Raw genomic sequence first — 9,942 nt, forward strand, 5'->3', positions numbered from 1 at the left:
TTTCAAGAGCAGGTTAGGCTTGCCTTCGACAGCCAACAAACTCCCAGTAAACTCTCTCACAGTTTGAGCTCTAGTCTGTGTTAGAAACAACAAAATCGAATTGCAGCCTTTGTAAACATCAAAGCTATGAGAAGTTGTAGCTGTTAGAGCAGGCCAGCCTGGGCCCAGTTTGTCCCACCTTGTCACGGCAAAAGCCCAGTCAGTGAGGCAAGCCTTGGAGACATCATTTAAGGGTGATGAAACCGGTCCATTATTGTTTCTCATCACTCAGATTTCAATGAATGAAAACTCGGAAGGCTCAGGTAAAATCGGTATTGTTTTAATATCGTCCACCAAAAGAGATACTGGGTGGATAATTGACTCTGAAGCTACAGATCATATGACTTACGATGCATCATTATTTTATCACATGACCATTTTGGAAATCACTCGAGCACTTCTTATTGGTGTTCATGCCTTTCACCGATATTGGGCCGATGCCGTCAAATATTTTGTTTATCTAATGAACCGAATGCCCACCAGAGTACACAATTTTCGAATTCCCATGGAGGTTTTTGCTGACCATGTGACGTTACCATCTTTTCTTCAATTGTCACTACGTATTTTTGGTTGTGTGGCCTATGTACATCTCCACAAGAATCAACGCAGTAAGTTGGATCCATGTGCAGTTCAATGTATTTTTTTGGGATTTAATGGTCAGCAAAAAGGGCACCGGTGTTACCACCCATAAACCAAACATACATATGTCACTATGGATGTGATGTTTTCCTAGCATGAGATGTTCTTTGTCACTAATCAAACCAACTATAACCTTCAGGGGGAGACAAGTACACAAGAAGATTACAGTTGGATTAATCTTCCAACTGGGTAGGATGATGGCTACTGTGTAACCCAGCAGTGCGACACCTGCCAGCATGATGTCTACCATGGTGACAACATCTGCCAGCCGGGTCGACAGCTGCCATAAGTTCCAATCGAGGAGTTTGAGCCCAATCTAGGCTTGACCAACTTTGAAACCTGTGAAGCAGCACATCAACTCCAGTTTGGAAATGGGCCCGAGGGTATGATAGAAGAAGAACAGGTTGGTGTACAACCTAGTGCACGAGATCATGGCAGTAGTGAGCTGACCATTGCTTCAAAATTTGGATGACCAAGGCACTTCTAGTAATAATCCTCCTCTTGTTGTACCCGTCCATGTGCTTGAGGATATTCATGAGGTAAGTTTATCCCAACCTAATGGAGCTCGTAATTTGACTAATATTGAAAGTACTTATGCGTTGTCATCTAGACAAAATCATGGGACACCTAACAAGTATTCATCAGATGGAAAAGTCAGGTATGCTATTGCAAAGTATGTCTCTACACATCAATTGTACTTTACATACCAAGCCATGGTAGATACAATGAATAGAATCAAAATCCCAACAAGCATGGAAGAAGCTTCGTGAGATCCCCGATGGACAAAAGTAATGGAAGTTGAAATGGAAGCTCTATAGAAAAATAAGACTTGAAGTGTGGAGTCACTACCACAAGGGAAAAGACCAGTGTGATGTAAATGGGTATTCACCATCAAATACAATGGTGGCAAGAGTAATTACACCCTCGCCACCATGAAACGATAAAAAAAATCGAAAAAAGGTGGAGCGCCTACAATCTGAAGAAGTACCATGTGTGACCTCCCGCTACACCAAAGCCCGAAGACTCAAGAAGCTCGACGGACACCACTTCATAAGCCAAGGACTATCCAGTTGTTATGCAGTTCCTACTTTACAGCTAAGTTCTCGTTCATTTCACTTGTTTTCAATAAGGAATTAAGAAGGAATCACCACTTGGCTCGACTGCATGCTTACAACAACTGATCACTTTTGCACTTCAAAGAAGACTGCGCCCTTCTTAGGGACTCATCGCAGGAATTGCGCCCTCCGAGGGACCAACCATGCTCTCCAGTGCAAGAGGGTAAACCAATTCCCTGACACCCATATGGTCAGCTCTCCAAGACGGGAGGATAAACTTTACACTCTGAATATCCAGACGTGGATGAGCCTGGCTGCCCTAGTATAACTAGATGCACGATGGCTTGCGCCGGGATTCCTAAAAGTAGCCACAATGGTCTTTTTCAAGGCTTAGCTAACTGAAAGATTTTGGGTCTCTTGGCCTAATCCGTGAGGAACCAGGCCCTAGAGACGGATGGGGCACATAACGCAGTATGCCCTACAGACGGCTGCCCTGGAACCCTAAAGCTGCTATTAAGTGCATTAAGGTAGCCTACGACTTCCGGAAGGTAGCCTACAGCTTGCCCTTCGAAGTAAAGCTGCGCTAGACTTATACAACCGTACATTCTTGTGAAAGGTTAAACAAGCTAGCGTGCATATATGAAGTTTTATCCACCGCCGACATGCTATGTAGTTGATAAGCTTCACCTCTGCCAAGCTCGAAACAACCTACACCAAGTCTTAAAGTGTTGTGATACTTGCTATGCAACTTACGTAATTGGAGAAAGCCAAGGTTAACAACCTAGTTGTTACGCAGACTTGTCTGCTTCTGTAAGTAAGGCATCCGGTTACCAACCCTATGGCTAACAACTTTGCAAAGTTCTACACTAACACTTAAAGCTGCATAGACTACGCGAGCTTGTCTGCTTATAAAAAAATAGCATACATGCCACTTGTCTATCAAGTCTAAAGGTTAGGGCATGAACAAAAGAAGTGAAGATGAAGAAAAGCGAAGGAAACATGTTTATAAAAAATTAGCAAAGGCCAAAGGAGTGCAAGCAAAACAAGAGCTACAAGGAAAAACAAATAAAATCCTAAAGGCTACCTAGAAGACTGCATCAGCTTAGACATACCACGACTACTTGGTCGCCACACTTTCAGCAGTCGCGACACTCTTAGCAGCAGCATCATCCAATGTTTCTCCCCCGGCTGCCCCAGCCTAGGCACTAACTTATCCAACTACTTCACCAATGGAAGCCTCAAAAGTAAAAGCAAGCAAGTCTTCTGGAGAAATATAGAAGTCTTGAAACCTCAAGCCCATCATTCTCACCCTTCAACTGTTCATTATTCTCAAGTAGACCAACACGGACGTGCTACAGCTCATCCACTTCCTTCTTCAAACTTTCGTTGATCTTCAGTACACCTTGAAGTTCCAACACTTGGGGTTCAAGCCTATTGACGATTCTCTTCAAGTGGATCACTTGATTATAAGCAGTAATGAACTCTTTATACTTTGCATAAGTAGCGAAACGAAGCTCAGAAACTGCAAACTCAAGATCTTGAATCTATGGTATGTAACATCCAATCTCCTTCTCTACACTTTCATACTTAACTTGGATCGCGTCAAGCCTAGTCTTCAAGTCAACGATCTCGTGGCGAGTGGTCTCAAGCTGTAGAGAAGTAGGGGCAGAAATATTAGACCCCTTCAAAGCAACAAGCTCAAAATCCAACCTCTTGATCTCGTCGACTGAGGAATAAGTTTCAGCTGCCATAGTCTTTGCCACCTCCTTGGCAGCTTTGCTATATATGCATCATAGCATGCAGAGCAGTCATTCTATATTGGGTCGTATGCTTCGCAAAGGAACTTGGGGCAAACAACCTTTCTAAACGCCATCAACAAACTTGGCACAAGCGTCCATGTCTTCAAGCAGATCTGGTTTCAAGAGCACACAGATCTCAGTAGCCTCCTTAGAAGCAGGCTTAGTGGATCTCTCACAGCTCCCTACATGAGCAGTTTCCTCTTTCCCAGCTGGCAAATCAGTCTTAACAGCAGAGGGAATAGGCCTTAGCGCTACTTTAGCAATAGAGTCCATCTTAACGCTTTTCATAATAGCAAGCCTTTCCGAAAGAGAACCGGACTTAGCGCCTAATGGACGTCTTGGCACAGACTTCGGCATTAAGGGCATGATAAGACCTCTACACTGAGCAATACCATTAGCATTCTTACAAGCCATTCTCGACATGACAGGTGCCACATGCTCAGGCTTTTCGGTAGCGGGCGGACCTTCATAAGCAACTGAGGAAATCTTCAGTTTTTCTCAACCGGCATTTCTTGAACAGGCGGGGAAGATCTCTTATTTCCACCTTCATTCATGGTAGGCTCCACGACAGCATTTAGATGAACCAATACATCTGCCTTGATCTTGTTTACCTCTTTTATCGGGAGTAATTTACCTTTCTCCCAGCGAAGAGGATTAAGCAGCCAACGTCATTTATAATACTCAACAGGGGAGCTCAACCCATATCGACTTTTCCCTCATTTTTCTCTCGGACCAGCAGGCAGGAGGTCTACATGCCCAACATTTCAGCAGCCCATAAGGCCCGCGACCTCTTCGTTTATCTCAAAGGACATAAGTCATGCGACTCGCCTAGCACTGCACCTCAGCACCTCAATCCACGACCCTAGCTGCACAGCTGCCCTTGGCTTTAGCCAAACCAAGCAGCTTAAGCAGTGGTCTTTGCCCCAACACTTCCTCAGCCTATGTCGAGCCGACTCCTGGCCCCTGCCAGCGGACGTGCCGCACCACCCCAACGGTTGCCCCATGGCAGCGCTATCCAAGAAAAAGACAAGGAAAATTAAATTTTTCTTACTTCGGTGCGGCACGGAGAAGACGAAGAAAGCAACGAAAGACGGTTTTTTGCATGGGCAAGATGTAGAAGATTGCTAGAGGAGGGGGAACAAATATCCTCTAAGCTCGCTCTCTCTTGTAGGGTAGAATAAATTGCTCTCCAAAGTTGATTTAATAACCCACTTAAGGTGGACTTAAATAGATTTTGAGAAAAAATTATTTTCCTTTCCTAGAAGGATTTAATTTCCAATTAAAGAGGGAATCAACATCAAAATAGGAAACAATCTTATGTTTCCTCAAGCAAGAAGATCTCTACACCTGCTGCCATTTCCTGCGAGCAACCCAACAGGTGTGGGGGCATTTGTGGAGCCAAAAATAAACACAAGGTGACACGTGGATTTTTGGACAAAGGAGGACAAAAATACCCTTGAGGTACAACGAGATTCCTACGCACAAGCAGCGGGCAATCATCATTCAACTAAATCAAAAGTGCCCTAAATAGGTAGCAATTCAAAACCTATCTCATTAAATCCCTTCGACAAGGTAACTCCTAAAACCTATTTCATTCCATATATTTTTTACCTCATTTTCCCTCTTTTAGCTAATCAATTAGCTATAAATTACATAACCTCCCAAAAACATTCCTTTTATTATGTTAATTAGCCAATTAATATATTCATTCCTAATTAATATATTAATTGCTAATTAAATCACCAAATAACACCCAAATTATACATAAAGGACCGGCCATGCCCTATAAATATGACCGACTTTTCTCTAAAAACTTAGGTCTTCACTCTTGCTAAAATTCTCAAAAACTCTCAAACATTTTTCTCTCTAAATTCTAACTTTGGCATCGGAGGTTCTTCAGCCAAAGCCCCCCCCCATTCATCGTTTGCGCGTGAGGCTCTTGATTTTGACCTAAGGTGTTATTTGTTTTGTAGGTGCAATTTTGTCCACGATCAAGGAGGAAGAAATTTGCATCCACAATAGTTGTGTTGCAGGGAAGCATATGCTAAGTTTTATACATGTCAACTATATATTTATACTATAAGAGAATCTTTATTCAAATGACATAAACACACCAAATAAAAAACTCACGAAATGAACACCAAATAAAACGTACCAAATAAAATTACATAAACACACCTCACTAAAATAAAACACACCAAATAAAATTACATAAATAAACCAAATAATAAAAACCTCACTAAATGAACTAAAATAAAACACACCAAATAAAATTACATAAACATACCAAATAAAAAAAACCTCACTAAATGAACTTAATTATCTTCAGCTTGTTTCAATGCCCACTGGTGCTCTATCAAGTCATTTTGCCTGGCATTGTGCATGTATGGCCTTTGAAATGCAGTATATCGTTAAATGACCCTTTCATTGTAACGTCTATCCCTTTCTAATGGCTCATGTTGCACGGGCTCATCGATGGCTTCATGAGCACAATATATACGTGTTCTTGAATTGTTCATCATGTCTGGCTCATATTCATCAATGGCTTCATAATCGTACTCATCTTCCACAATCATGTTGTGAAGAATGATGCACATCATCATGATGGATCAAAGCGACTCTACATCAAACAATCTGGCAGCACCCTTGACGATCGCCCAACGAGCTTGAAAGATACCGAAACAACACTCCACATCCTTCCTGCACCCCTCTCGACACCTTGCAAAGTGTTTTTCCTTTGCACTTCGTGGACGTGGCACTGTTTTGACAAATTTTGACCACCTTGGGTAAATGCCGTCAGCTAGGTAGTATAGCCTGTCGTACATATGTCCGTTGACCTTATACGTGACTTTTGGTGCCTTTCCTTGCAGGACATCATTGAACACTAGGGATTGCCATGCATTTGGACACTAGGGATTGTCATTTTGAGCTCTCGGAACCCTGAAAAAGGCGTGCCAAATCCATGTATCAAAGGATGCCACCATCTCCAAAATGATACTTTTTGCTCATTTTCTGTCTCCATAAGTGCCTTGCCATGCACTTGGACAGTTTTTCCATGTCCAATGCATACAATCAATGCTCTCAATCATCCGAGGAAAACCTCACATCTAGGCCTTCTTCAGAAGCCTTTCCAAGTCCATGTGAGTAGGTTTCCGGAGGTACTCTGCGGTGTAGATAGATTCGATTGCTCCATAAAACCTCATAAGGGACTCAAGAATGGTTGATTTCCCCATCCTCGCTATCTCATCCACTTGGTCTGCAGCTGCTCCATATGCAAGCATTCGCAGCGCAACAGTAATTTTTTGCTCGGGAAGGAGACCCATAGCACCACAAGCATCCTTCTTTTGCACAAAGTAAGAATCATGGTTGCAAACAACAATCATGATTTTGTTGAACAAATGTCGTTCCATTCTAAAATGACGTCTGAAATACGTATCAGGAAATGCACTATTATGGACAAAATAATCGTCCAACAGCTCCTCACCTCGTTGTTGCCTGATTCTATCAAGGTTTCTGGAACGGGTGGGCCAGCATATCTGACCCACAACTTGGATGACTTGACGGGAATGTGAGTCTCTGGCCATTCTTGCTTCGTCATCTCTCATTCTCCGCTCTTAATCCTCTTCTTTCTCATTTTGGGCTATATGGAGATTGAACATTTCCTTCAGATTGGTTAAACAATTCTTCCTCTTCTTGATCGATTTCCCACATCATGCTTGAAGAAGAAGACATTGTAAGTAGAAACTATGAATAATGATACAGATTTTGATTTGGTGAAGAAGGAAGCAGAAACTATGAATAATGATAGAGATATTGAGAAAATTGGTGTGAGATTTAACAGGATGGATGATGGATTATATGGAGGATTCTGAAATGATTAGGTTGTAGATAGTGCCATATGGCATGCTGTCATTCGTTAAAATCTCATCGAAATCCATCACCAATAATTATCTTTTTGGATAATGACACGTGGCGCAACGAGAACGATTTAAAATCTGATCGAAATCTATCCTCAAATATTCTGAAAAGATAACGACACGTGGCACGATGACACTGGATAAAAATCTTATCGAAATCTATGACCAATAATAATCGTTTTGGGTAAATGACAGTGGCGCAATGAGAACGATTAAAATATCTTATCCGAAATTACAAATAAATTTATTTAGTATTATTTTCTAAAAAAAAAAAGATTAATAATATTTTATTGCCTATTGCAAGTGCTATTCAAGTGCAAGGGTGGAGATGTAAAAGGCAGTTACTGTTCATTAGGGCAGTTACTGTTCACAGGGTGGATTGAATAATGGATTGCCTGGGGGGAGGGCTCCAAGGCTGGAGTTGCTTTCAGGGGCTTTAGTTTTCTTTTTCTATTTGCTCTAAAGGACTTTGTTTTCCTTGTGTTTCTTATGCTGTTACAAAGAAAAGGCATAAAATCAAAAATTCCAGAAAACCACAAAAAAAGATTTTGCTCTCTTACTTTCTTGTTTTTGTTTGGCTTTCTTGCTTTTGTTTTTCTTTCACAGTCAGTTCAAAAAGTCAAAAGGCAAAATAGCTTCCTTTCTTTTTTTCTTTTTTTATCATTTCTCTTTTTCTTTGTTTCCTTTTTTATTTTCCGGTTGCCCGAACAGGGTTATGTGACATTGTGACGTGTGTACAAAAAAGAAGAAGAGAAAATATAAAGATCTGGGCAGTTTGTGAGTAGCCATTTTTACCCTCATTTCCACTTTTCTCTTGTCCAATGGCTATATCTTCCACAAATATCACCCAGATTCATGGAATTTGAGGCTTTACAAAAGCCAAAATCATGGCTTTCCTGTGCAAAATTCTATTAAAGAGCTTCTCAATGGCTATTGCAAGAAGAGCATGGGGTTATCTTGCCTGACTGGTGGTGCCCGACAGAACCATAATCATGCCTGACGGGAAAGGCGTCTTCCTAGCTGATTTTCACGTCGTCGCCAATAGACTTTGCGTGCATCCCCAACTCTCACCATCACCAACGACCAAAGTTTGAGCTACTTTGGCAACTACCATTGACAGGCTACATCAAGAGCTTCTGATTTGGCTATTATTAATTACTGGAGACCAACTTTCCTAGGTGAGAAAATAGAAGAATGAAGCTGCATTTAAATATGAACTGCGAAAGCTGGAGGAAGATAGCAGAGAATTGATGTTGCAGTCTACCCAATTGAGTTTCCTTTGCATTTACCCGACAATCTTTCACTCAAATATAGTTGGGGGGCTTTATATTGAAGATCTTGTGACAGAGCCTCCCAAGTCTCAACAGCTATTACAAGAAGGGCATGAAATTACATTGTTGTTACTCGAGGGAGCTACAATCTTGCCCGATGGGCATGACATCTTATCTGCTACAATTTGCTTAGATGTTGTCAATCAGATGTGGCGCTCGATGTTCGATTTGGAAAACATATTTGAAGTGCTCATGCCACGACTGTTGCAACTTCAATAAGATGTTACTGATGTTGGGGCTAACCTGGTAGGAAAGGTTGAAAGAAACATTCCCGAAGATGACCCAAGAAACCTAGTTGTGATTGGTGACAATGTTGGGGATATTGCTGTTTTGTGGGCATCATTGTTGGTTTAAATCACAACCCTTACTAGTTCTATGCCATAACCATGGAGAGTGTGGGAAGTGCAGCATTAAAAATGGTTGAGGAAGTCCACATGCAATTCAATATCATTCCAGGTCTCATGGAAGGTACTGTTAAGCCCAACTATGCTACCTGTCTCAAGATCTCCACTAATGCACCCATTAAGAAGATGATTCCACCTGATGGCAATATCTACTTCTAAAACTGGCGGTGCATGGGACAATGCTAAGAAGTACATTGAGGCTAGTGCTTTAGAGCATGCAAGGAGCCTTGAGCCGAAGGGTGCAGACCCACACAAGGCAGCAATGATTGGTGACACCATTGAAGACCCAATCAAGGACACCTCTGGGCCATCGTTCAACATTCTTATTAAGCTCAAGGCGGTAGATTCGATGCCTCAACACCAACAATAGCTCAAATCACAACCATCACTCCAGCAGCAGCAATAACCACCAGTAGCAACCACAAGCAGAGCTTCTGATTTTGCTACCATTAATCATCGTAGACCCAGTTACCCAGCACTCTTCAAAAGGCTATTTGAAAGAAAAATGGTTGTCGGGTTGAACAAATGGGCTTTAAGGCTGTGCACTGATGTCCCTGCTCTGGATTGTTGTTCATCAACCTGTAGAGATCGAAGCAATGGCCGGATCGAAGAAAGTCATAACGAGGGAAGAAGGGGAGAAGAAGCTCAAGGACATAAGGGTGATTATCAACTACAACTTCCTTACTGGAGTAGAGGATTATGTGTTAGAACTTTACAATTAGCAAGGACCCTAAATCATAATCCACATACATGTATCT

At 41.8% G+C, this 9,942-nt stretch overlaps 1 pseudogene; it reads left to right on the forward strand.

Annotated features, from left to right (window-relative positions):
• Positions 1–9,166: 9,166 nt before the first annotated feature.
• On the forward strand, positions 9,167–9,554 carry LOC126633783 (pyrophosphate-energized vacuolar membrane proton pump-like; annotated as a pseudogene).
• The last annotated feature ends 388 nt before the right edge of the window (positions 9,555–9,942 follow it).

The sequence above is a fragment of the Malus sylvestris genome, chromosome 9 (genome assembly GCF_916048215.2).
Source record: "Malus sylvestris chromosome 9, drMalSylv7.2, whole genome shotgun sequence".
Lineage (NCBI taxonomy): Eukaryota > Viridiplantae > Streptophyta > Magnoliopsida > Rosales > Rosaceae > Malus > Malus sylvestris.